The 12,429-nt window shown below is 42.8% G+C and overlaps 1 pseudogene; it reads right to left on the bottom strand.

The window, feature by feature from the left end:
• Window positions 1-420: 420 nt before the first annotated feature.
• On the bottom strand, window positions 421-1,101 carry LOC101316605 (ferritin light chain pseudogene; annotated as a pseudogene).
• Window positions 1,102-12,429: the final 11,328 nt, after the last annotated feature.

Here is a 12,429-nt window from a genome sequence, read left to right as displayed (position 1 = left end):
CAAGGCTTGAGAGAGGGCTCCAGGGTGATGAAAAAGCTGCCTAGGGCTTCCCTGGTGGCGCAGTGGTTAAGAATCCGCCTGCCAATGCAGAGGACACAGGTTCGAGCCCTGGTCTGGGAAGATCCCACATACCTCAGAGCAGCTAAGCCCACGCACCGCAACAACTGAGCCTGCGCTCTAGACCCTGCGAGCCGCAACTACTGAGCCTGCAAGCCTAGAGCCCGTGCTCCGCAACAGGAGAAGCCACTGCAATGAGAAGCCCGCGCACCGCAACGAAGAGTAGCCCCCGCTCGCCGCAACTAGAGAAAGCCCACGAGCAGCGATGAAGACCCAATGCAGCCAAAAATAAATTAAATAAATTAAAAAAAAACAAAAAAGCTGCCTCGTGGATGCAGAGAGGGACTTCAGGCAGAAGCCCCGACACCAGAGGGGTTCCTCAAAGGCTGCTGGGCTCCGGAGGCTCCTAGTCATGCTGGAGGGTGAGCCTTTCGAAGAGAGACTCGCCCAGCCCAGCCCGGGGACCAGCCAGCCTGCGGAGATCGGGCAGGTGGTCACCCATCTTCTTGATGAGTTTCACCTGCTCATCCAGGAAGTGGCTCTTCAGGAAGTCACAGAGGTGGGGGTCTGCATGGGCAGAACCCAGGGCATGCAGATCCAAAAGTGCCTGGGTCTGGCTCTTTTCCATGAGAATGGTGGCTTCCATAGTGTCCTGGGTTTTAGCCCCCTCATCTTGGTGAGTATTCTACAAGACCTGGAAGAGGGCGCGACCATCGCACTGGTTTTTCATTTTTAAGAGATGCTGTGCACCCTCGCGCTTCTCCTCGGCCAGTTCGTGGAAACAGTGGCCCACGCCCTCCAGAGCCACATCGTCGCCATGGAAATAGAAGCCCAGGGAGAGGTAGGTGCGGGAGTCCCACAGATGCATGTTGACCGGGCAGTTGCTGACGGCCTCCACCTTGGTAGAACAGTTTTTTTTTTTTTTTTTTTTTTACGGTATAGTTGTTTTACAATGTTGTGTTAGTTTCTACTGTACAATGAAGTGGACTTCCCTGTGCTCTACAGCACGTCGGTAGAACAATTCTGACGAATCTGGGAGCTCATGGTTAATTGGTAATAAGGAGCTAAGCTCAGAAAATGGTGTTGGCTCGTCCCGGAGGCCAATAATAGCTGAGTGGCTGATTCCAAAGGCTGAGACTGGAAAATAAAGGTTGGAGGCTGGTGGGAGGCTGGAGCAAGGGGCGTCCCTGGGTGTGTTCCGTCCAAACACTGTCAAAGCAAGAGACAGATCTGTGGGACAGCGGAGCGCACTGCCTGGATCTCATTTTTTTTTTTAATTTATTTTATTTATTTTTATTTTTGGCTGCATTGGGTCTTCGTTGCGGTGCGCGGGCTTCTCATTGTAGTGACTTCTCCTATTGCGGAGCACGGCGCGCGGGCTTCAGTAGTTGTGACACACGGGCCCAGCCGCTCTGCGGCACGTGGGATCCTCCTGGACCAGGATCGAACCCGTGTCCCCTGCACTGGCAGGATGATTCTTAACCACTGTGCCACCAGGGAAGCCCTGGATCTCATTCTTGACTCTCCCTTCCTGCACACCTCCTCCAAGCAATCATCCAGTTCCTTCAGCTCAGCTTTACAAAGGTCTACTGAATCTCTTCTCTCCACCTCCCCTCCACTCTCCTGGTCTAAGCCACCTTCTCCTCGAATCTGAATCTCAGTGGCCTCTTAACTAGTATCCCTCTGCCTCGGCCATCCATCCGTTCCATTCTGCACACAAGACCCAGAGTGACCATCTAAACCTCAGTTCTAACCACATCACTTTCTTTCTTGACACCTTCGTAGGTTTCCACTACAGGTATCAGTCATACTCCTCAAAAGAGTTTGCAAGACCCTGCCTGCTCAGTCCCAACCCCCTTCTCCAGCCTTGGTTCATTCTCCCTCAACAGCGCTGGACCAGTAGCACAGTCCTTTCTTTATCAGCCATTTTCTGAGTTAAATTATACTTTTCTTTCATTCAACAGTTATTGATAGGGTATCTATTATATGCCAGACCTTGTGCTAGTAAAATAGCACAAAGACAGACACTGAAGATTTTAATATCTAAAAATAATAGAAAATAAACTAGTTTTAGATAGGTCCTGTAGATGTTAGTTTTTGTAACCACAGCTGTATAGGATCTTACCACTCTCCAGCAAAGACCATGGAGAGTCATAACAAGCATCTGAAAAGTTGAGTTGTTCTACCAAGAGCAGATCAATAGCTATATTTAATGTATTATTAATTTACTGTGACTAAATACAAGAGGTAGGCTGTGAAAGTAGAAATGTTTATTGAAGTAGTGCCTTTCCCTGTAATTAAGAGAAGAGGTGAATTATCTTAAAACTGTGTTTTAAGTGTTACTTTAATGTTCAGACTTTCCTAACTTAATCCATATATGAAGTCAATATCATTTCCAAAATTAGATTTAATAAAAAGTTTATTAAAATTTTTTAACATCTTTATTGGAGTATAATTGCTCTACAATGGTGTGTTAGTTTCTGCTTTATAATAAAGTGAATCAGCTATATATATACATATATCCCCATATCTCTTCCCTCTTGCATCTCCCTCCCACCCTCCCTATCCCACCCCTCTAGGTGGTCACAAAGCACCGAGTTCATCTCCCTGTGCTATGCGGCTGCTTCCCGCTAGCTATCTATTTTACATTTGGTAGTGTATATATGTCCATGCCACTCTCTCACGTTGTCCCAGCTTACCCTTCCCCCTCCCCGTGTCCTCAAGTCCATTCTCTACGTCTGCGTCTTTATTCCTGTCCTGCCCCTACGTTCTTCAGAACCTTTTTTAAAAAGTTTATTTTACTGTTACTCCTCTTTTCCATCTGTTTGTACCAGGAACTCTGAGTGCTGTCCAAGGTAGATGTTTATATTCTCTTACTAAATTGATATGAAGAAGATGTGAAGAGAATCTGATGGTAAGAAATAGGGCTAATGCAGAGCTTTTTAAGAAATCATTTAGAATTTTGAAAGGTTGGATGATTTTTTTTAGTGAGGTGTTTTTTTTTTTTGTTTTTTTTCTGGCTTCAACACGTGGCATGTGGAACTTCCCTGACCAGGGATTTAACCTGTGCCTCCTGCAGTGAAAGTGTGGAGTCCTAACCACTGGACCACCAGGGAAGTCCGGATGATATATATATATTGGGGGGGGGGGTACCAAATTACTTTATTTGAAGGAATGGTACTAAGGAAAGGACTTGTAGATGTTTTGGTACAACTTACAGAAAAGGTAAAGGTAACCCAGACATGCATGGACTGCCTTGGTGACCAGGGAAGTCACCCCTGTGGCTATGGGAAGCCAGCCTAAGGCTTAGCTCTCATTATCACTATTTCCCAGGGTGTGCTTGTCAAAGAGATACTGTGCCATGCCACATTCGGGGACCCCCATTGTGCGCAAGTTGGTTACGTGGTCACCCAATTCTTCAATGGATTTCACCTGCTCATTCAGATAATGAGTCTCAATGAAGTCACACAAATGGGGGTCATTTTTCTCCGTGGCCAGTTGGTGCAGTTCCAGTAGTGACTGATTCACACTTTTCCAAGTGTAGCGCACATCCCATCGCATTCAGCCCATTCTCCCAGTCATCACGGTCTGGTTTCTTGATATCCTGAAGGAAGATTCGGCCACCCCGTTGGTTCTGCAGCTTCATCAGTTTCTCAGCATGTTCCCTCTCCTCACAAGATTGGTGAAGAAAGTATTTGGCAAAGTTCTTCAAAGCCACATCATCGCGGTCAAAATAGTACGACATGGACAGGTAGACGTAGGAGGCATAGAGCTCCAGGTTGATCTGGCGGCTGATGGCGGCCTCCGAGCCCTGGTGGTAGTTCTGGCGCACCTGCGAGGGGGACGCGGTCGTCGTGGCGGGCGGCTGAGGTGAAACGGTGGCGGTGGCTGCGCGGCTGTAACGGCGGCGGGGACCTTGGGGCGGTCGGAGGGCGCTGTGAGGTGGTGGCGAGGGCTGGCTCTGAGCGGCAGGCCGGAGCTGGGGAAGAGCACCGGGTTCTGTCCAAGCACTGTTGAAGCAAGAAACCGCGGCGACTCTCCGCGAGGACTATCCAGATGAGAGATATATATATATATATATATATATATATATATATATATATATATATATATTTAATTTATTTATTTACTTATGGCTGCATTTGGTCTTCATTGCTGCATGCGGGCTTCCTCTAGTTGCAGCGAGCGGGGGCTACTCTTCGTTGTGGTGCGCGGGCTTCTCGTTGCAGTGGCTTCTCTTGTGGTGCGCAGGCTCTAGGCACGCGGGCTTCAGTAGTTGTGGCATGCAGGCTCAGTAGTTGTGGCTTTCGAGCTCTAAAGCATAGGCTCAGTAGTTGTGGCGCGTGGGCTTAGTTGCTCCGCGGCATATGGGATCTTCCCAGACCAGAGCTCGAACCCATGTCCCCTGCATTGGCGGGCAGATTCTCAACAACTGCGCCACCAGGGAAGCCCCGGATGATATTTTTAAAGGTGTCAAATTTGGCTTGGCAGGTCCTCCAGAAGATCTACTTTTATCAAAAATTCAAGTTCAGTTCAGGCAGGGATTATATTTCAGTTGTACCGTCAGTATCTTGGCAGTTTTTTATAATTGTCAGGGTAAAGTGAAAATATAGGCTTTAATGGTCCCTGTTATCCTTTAAAAAATACTTCAGATTGTATCATGTTATTCCAAGGAACAATTCAATTTCATGAAAACAAATAAATTTAGGGAATTCCCTGGCGGTCCAGTGGCTGGGACTCCGAGTTCTCACTGCAGAGGGCCCAGGTTTGATCCCTGGTCTGGGAACTAAGATCCCACAAACCATGTGGGGTGGCCAAAATAAATAAATTTAAATTATATTATATATAAAATAAGTAAAATGATTAAAATTAAGTGAACAAATAAAACAAGTAAAAAGAAAATCTGAAACAAGATCTTTAATCCAGTAAATACCAGTCAATAGTCTTTCTTTATAGAATGTTACATTTTTTAGCTTCAATAAATGATTTACACTTAAAGCTGAGATGGAGTCTGGTCCTCGGTATTCAATATTGAAAAGGCAAACAATCTTAAAAAGCAGAATGGGGGGCGGTGGGATGAATTTGGGAGATTGGGATTGACATACATACACTTTTTTTTTTTCTCTCAAAAATTTCAGTTTATTTTTAGATAACACTTATGGAAAAAGAGATAGACAAGAATATTCACTTTTTACGGTCAGTGTTTTGTTTTGTCTTGTTTTAAATTCGGGTATAGTTGTTTTACAATGTTGTGTTAGTTTCTACTGTATAGCGAAGTAGAGTTCCCTGTGCTATACAGCAGGTTCTTAGTTATCTATTTTATACATATTAGTGTACATATGGGGATTGACATATATACACTACTGATACTATGTATAAAATAGATAACTAATGAGAACCTACTGTATAGCACAGGGAACTCTACTCAATACTCTGTGGTGACCTAAATGGGAAGGAAATCCTAAAAAGAGGGGGTAATGTATACGTATTGCTGATTCACTTTGCTGTACAGCAGAAACTAATACAACATTCTAAAGGAACTATACTCCAATAAAAATTTAAAAAACAAAACAAAACAGAATGACCATGTGAACTCATACCCAAAGCAATGTTTGAATGGATGCTTAAAACTGCCCTGGGACAGAACTGCAGGAGTCAACCCTTTATGAAGTCCATTTTTAACTTTTTGTTGTGAGCCACAATAAACACACTTCACAATGCAAACTATTATACCCTCATGCTTACAAATATTACTTAAAAAAAAAATCTCATGAAGTACTATTCTTTCTACATGCAATGCATTCTAGTATTTTTCTCTTTCATTTCCTTTATAAAAAAAGATCTCACAATCCACTAATGGGTCATGACCTGCAATTTGTAAGCACTGCTAGAGGGAACCAACTGGCCAGATCAGAGATATCTGAGGATTTTCTTTCTAACCTGGAAGATTTTCCTTCTCTCTGTGTTAATTTTAAGATCTTACCAAACGGAAATTCTGAGAAAGTTCTTGAATTTTTCTTTCATTTGATCGGGGCTTTCTGCTGTGTTGACCAGAGCAGTTTCACTTTTCACTGCCATCTCTTGGATGTTTTTGTATGTTGGGTTGTCGTCCGGGGGCTGCAGTCTCTAGAGGATCATCTTTTACTATAGACTCTATCCTTGACTATAATAAATAATTAACTTGGAGTTTAGTGATTCATGAATTCATATTTAACTTCTAAGCGGTCCTTTTTTGATTCAGATGACATCGGTCTTATCCAGCATCAAGAATCCATGAGTTTTGCCCTTTTGTGCTCTTTGGACACTCCCAAGAACCAGATGGACAAGGCCCTTTCCCATGAAAGGGGGCTGATCTAGCTCCCTCCACTCAGGATGGGGGTGGGGGGAAGGGGGACATTAACTGGTGTCCAGCTGCCTAAGGCCTTGACCTCCCTGCTTTCTTAATCTGTACTAATAAGCTTCTGGGGCAAGGGGGATCTTTCTAGTCCCCCAGAACTGAGAGTCAGAATACTAAGGCCCTTTCCCTGAATGGCCAAGTACAGTAGAGCAGTTAAGACCTAGGCTCTCCCACGCTAACCCTCTCCATCTCTGCGGAGAATTCCATTCCTATAAGCTATTTCTGTTTGCTTCCGGTTTCCATGATTGCCTAAGTCCCTTTGTCTGCTGCCAATTCTCTGCCTCTGGCCGGTGGATAGCTCACCCCTGCAGTGTTCCACCTTCACCAGCTAGATAGTAACCAGGAACTAACTCCAGACTCTCCCAGACCCCTATAAGGCGGTCTTGGTAACAGGCTTCACTGCCCCTACGAGGGAAGCAAACAGTAAAGGCGCTGACAGGGAGAGACCAGGCCTGGATGTCTTTCCATATTGGTGGAAGAGGAAGGAAATCAGGTTTATAATGTGCAAGAAATACTGCCACCAATTCACGTTATACTGTTTCATTTAATGCTCCAGGCCAGTGTTTCTCAAAGTTACTTGATCTTAAGCATCATCTAGGGTGCTTAAAGATGCAAATTCCCATCTCTACCCCAGCGTTCTGGAATGGGAATCTCTGGGCAGAGGTCTGTCTGGGAATCTGTATTTTAAAACAAGCACCTAGGCAATTCTTACAATTTGGGAGACATTGGCCTGTAGTTGTTGGCAATGAATCTTTATTGTGGTTATAGTTATGTGGAGCTACACATGTGCTATAATTGTATAGAACTACAAACACACAAACACAAATCAGTACTTGTATAACTGGTGAAGTCTGAGTAAGTTCTATGCATTGTACCAATGTCAGTTTCCTGATTTTGACATTGTATTATATATATGTAAGATCTTAACACGGGGGAGGCTTCACGAAGGATGTTTGGGACCTCCCTGTATATTCTTTTGTTGTTTCCTGTGCATTTATAATAGTTCCAAAATTTAAAAAAAATTTTAAGTCAAAAAAAAAAAGGGATAGGAAGAGAAATGGTGAAGCACTAGGATTGGAATCACCTAGAAGAGCTTTTGTCACTCCTCCATAAACGTACACACACACGGACACATATGTACACACACACATATATCTCAAGCATTGGTGTCCTTTTCCAACTTGATTTATTTCAAAGTCTACATTAGTTAATCTGCAGCTTGAATGTAGAACTTTTATGGATGTAAATGAAACAATTTAAAAGTTTATTTAAACCATCTATTCATTTAGATATTTAAATACTTGCATTTAATATCAAAAATTATACAAAATGGTATTAATTTAGAAAAGTTACTTTTTCTTCACTCAAATAATTTTAGTCAAATTCTTCACAGGGATCTGCTACAGCAGGGTCTCTCTCATCACTGGAACAACATTTTGAGTCATCTAACAGTTCCCTTCTAGTTATTTCAGATAGAACAGGTTTTTTGGTTTTTTGTTTTTTTGTGTTTTTTTTTGCGGTACGCGGGCCTCTCACTGTTGTGGCCTCTCCCGTTGTGGAGCACAGGCTCCGGACGCGCAGGCTCAGCGGCCATGGCTCACGGGCCCAGCCGCTCCGCGGCATGTGGGATCTTCCCGGACCGGGGCACGAACCCGTGTCCCCTGCATCGGCAGGCGGACTCTCAACCACTGCGCCACCAGGGAAGCCCTAGAACAGGTTTTGAATTGAGTAGGATGCTGACAGTGGAGATTTTACTGCATCTCAGGAACCATTTGTTAAACATTGGGACAAGTGTTTTTTTTCCCTTGCATATTCACCATCTCCGCGAATAGGTCTTGTATTCCTTTTTCTAATACCTTTGTAAGAAGCTTACTAATTATGATCTCCAATGCTTGTTCTCCGTGGTCATAACCTCAGGAATAATTAATACATATGTTTTCACCGTTTCCCCCTGATTTTGCTAGCTGACCTTCATAAGATAGAAAACTGCCATCCCTTGAGGTCCTTTCAAGAGATGGTGTCTTCCTGAAGAGTACTTTGCTCAAAAAGGACACAGTAAAGAAAAACATATAAGGCAACTCTCTCTTCTGAAGAACAATATTTTGGGGAAAGATTTGCTTTCTATCCTGGCATGTATGATGTATACTTCCATTCAAGAACATCTGCACCTAAAGCCCAGTTCAACTTCTGGGGAAGTCAGACTGGCCCAGCTCTTTTTTCACAAGATGCTATAAGGCAGACGGAGTATGGCATACCTGCAATTTTTTGGTTATTTTGTGCTAAAAGAATACATTGTGGGGAAGTCCAGGACCACTTTTTAGAAGTGGATGATTTGGTTATTTTTCAAAATTTGCCTATAATTGTAACGTGAATTTTAATGGGAAGCAGGTAGGGTTGTTTGCTCTAAAGACGTTAATAATATTGTCTAAATGCTCTGTGGCTGCAGAATTACTCTGAGTCCCATAATTCCTGTGCACCCTGAGCATCGTGTGTGTTTTGCACATCTATGAACTATTATTTTTTGAAAGTTTGTGGATGCTATAGTGGTAAATAAAATACAAGTTTGTTTAAAAGTATTGAACTCATAGTATTTTTTGTCGTTTTGCAATTTCCCAGTAAATGGAAACCAAAACTTCTGTGAAGGTAGGGAGCAGAGTTCTAAGCTATTCTGGCTGGTTTGTAGCTGACCGAGTATCATCCATCAGCAAGTGGCTAAAAGGGGTCCAGAGAGTGACAAATCGGGGTGTCAGGATATGGGGACACAAGAAAAAAAGGCACAGACAGAGTGGCAGAGGGACAGTGCCTGAAGAGCTATTAGGAGAGGACTCGGTGCGAGAGAGAAGACGCAGCTGTGTAGGACTCTCTGCTGGTGCATCATGAAGTACCTTTCTTTCACTCATGAACACCAGTTTTATCTTAGTTGCAGGTGTTTCCTTTAGAGCTAAGTTTAGCAAATGAAAGATCTCGTGTCAAACTCATTGGTTCATCAGAACTAAGGAATATAATATGAGTATTGTCATTTTTGTTGCTAATTTTAAAAGCACCTTTATTTTGAAAAAAAAAACACAAAGAAATGCAATCCACGCAAATAAAGCAAAAGCACAATACTAAGCAGGTTTCCTTTTCCTCATCCCTACTACCAAGAGCTGTAATTTGGGAGATGTCAGATAATTCAAAGCTATGGTAGCAAATTAGGTTTCCAAGAAAAGACATCATTTTTAAGAAAGCCACAATAAAAATCATTTTAATAATGTTGCAAACAACTATTAAGTACTGTGTTTAGAAAATGCTTCTCTGCTTATTAATGGGGAAAATCTTTTAAAATGAGGTACGGGGTCATCTGGTGGAAGAAATCTACTGCACTAGTATTGTAAGCACTCCACTGGTTTCAAGTATACTCACTTGATGTCTCTCCATAATATTTTCTTCTGGGATATAGTATTAGAAATTGTTCAGATAGAATGAGCAGGGAAGACATTATCTCGACTGTAGCAGAAATTGAGAAAGAAAAAATGAAGAGGCGTTTCTCTCCTGGATCTCTCAGCTGGCCACCAGATGGTAGACAAAAGCAAAGCTATTAGACCTGCAATGCAGTAAGGCGAGGCGTGAAAAAAACAAAGAACTCCTTCCTGGCAGACATTTTTGTTTAGGTAACGAGAGTTTAAACTTGTGCCCCTGATAATAACCAACATTTCCTAACATTAATACCAGCCAGCAAATTAGTACCATTTTTCTTATTAACCATTACAAAGGGGAAATCTTGGGGGGAAAAAAAACAGTAGGAAAAACTATGGCAGCATTATTTTTGTTTTTTTTTTAATGAAAAATCAAAACCTCATGAAATATTCTAAGTAATTAATAAAATGTTTACAATAAAGTCAATACATGGCTTTCCGAGGCGTTTTTTATTTTGAATTGTACTCTAGGAAGACACTGATATAAAATTTATCAATTCAAACTGTTAAACAAACAGAATTCAACTGAGTTAAAGATCTAATTGACTTTATTGAAGGATTCATGAACCAGGCAGCATCCTATCTAACAAATAAAAAGGAGTTCCAAGGAGTTGTACAAGATGGAAGGCTTTTATAGGCAGAAAGGGGAAAAGAGTGGGTTATTTCAGTTTTAGATAACCTACCTACTGGGATGGCAGGGGGCTATGTGGAAGATTACCTCATTGGTGCTGACCAGAAAATTCGACTGACCAGTGCAGAATGCATTCCTGGAAGAGGTCGTAACTACAGTTAGATTGGGTATTGAGTCTTGATTTGCTGACATGGGGCTTAACACAAGTGACTCCATTTTGGGCCTGTCATTTCCTTTTTAACAACATAAGTCAGGGACTTCCCCGGTGGTCCAGTGGTTAAGATTCTGTGCTTCTACTGCAGGCGGCATGGGTTTGATCCCTGGTCAGGGAACTAAGATCCCACATGTCTTGTGGTGTGGCAAAACAAACAAACAAACAAAAAACAAGTCATTAATAGCTCTGTGTCTTGCAAAACAAGTAATCCAGTTAGCTTACGGCAGATATTTTTAGTATAAAAAAAGTATAAACAATAGAATTTCAACCCTAATAACATACCTATGCTTTCTAAACAAAGGCTAAAGGTAAATACACTAAAATGTTAATCATGGCCATTTCTGAGCAGTAGAACTATAGAAGATTTGTATTTTCTTCATATTCTAAATATTAAACAACAATCATGTATTACTTATATGCTCAAGAAAAAAATCATTAAAAAAAATAAAAACACTTTTAAATTTGGAAGAATAAATATGTTAAAGCAGGACCCTGCGGGGCCCTCCCAGGCACAAAAGTCTTCCTGTGTCCCCAGTTTCTTGTTTGGAGGAAAGAGGCTTCAGCCCCCTAGACTTTCTGCGAATTCCAAAGGGCAGATTCAAACAGTTACTGATCAGGGAAGTGATGGAATGCAGAAACAAAGGGAAAGCACTCAAGAAACAATAGTACAGCGAGAAAGCAGAGTCCTAGTTCCTCCTCAAGGGATATATGTTGAGTCCTTCTATAGGAACTAAGGCCCCCATCCAGGTGGAGGATGGTAACTTCAGGCTGAGCACAAGGTCCCTGGAGCACCACCCTGTTACCTCCCCACCAACCAATCAGAAGAAAGTCACATACCCTACAGCCCTCACCCCAAATGTTGCCTTTAAAAACTCCTCCCTGAAAACCATAAGGGAGTTTGGGTCTTTTGAGCACAAGCCGCCCATTCTCCTTGCTTGGCCCTGCCATAAACATTTCTCTGCTCCAAACTCCAATGTTTTGGCTTGTTTGGCCTCACTGTGCATCCAGCACACGAACTTGTGATCAGTAACAATAGTACCAGCTTCATAAGCCTCTCCATTGTGAGGCCTATTGCACGAATGCTGGCTTTTGCAGAGCTGTGGTACAGAGAGCGTGTCAAGCATTAGACAATTTGAAGATTCAACACAAAGAATGAGTGGATGAAGCAGCACACTGGGGTTCCATTTTGGATGCATATATGTGCCAGTCAGTTTACCAGTTTACTTTTCAGAAAACGTCACGGACTGTTTTAAAAGATACTATCTAGTTTTATTTTTGATATCCTCCACCTCCTACCCACACCTCCTCCAAATTTCACTCTTTACAAAGGGTTGCTGATACAATCAGATATCAAGAACTCAATTCACTTTACTTTTTTAAAATAAATAAATTTATTTATTTGGCTGCGTTGGGTCTTCATTGCCGTGCGCAGGCTTTCTCTAGTTGTGGCGAGTGGGGGCTACTCTTTGTTGCGGTGCATGGGCTGCTCATTGCGGTGGCTTCTCTTGTGGCGGTGCATGGGCTTCTCATTGCCGTGGCTTCTCTTATTGCGGAGCACGGGCTCTAGGCACGCGGGCTCAGTAGTTATGGCTCGCAGGCTCTAGAGCGCAGGCTCAGTAGTTGTGGCTCATGGGCTTCATTGCTCTGTGGCATGTGGGATTTTCCTGGACCAGGG

Source organism: Tursiops truncatus, chromosome 12, assembly GCF_011762595.2.
Source record: "Tursiops truncatus isolate mTurTru1 chromosome 12, mTurTru1.mat.Y, whole genome shotgun sequence".
Classification (NCBI taxonomy): Eukaryota; Metazoa; Chordata; class Mammalia; order Artiodactyla; family Delphinidae; genus Tursiops; species Tursiops truncatus.
This window is presented reverse-complemented; position numbering and strand designations above follow the sequence as displayed.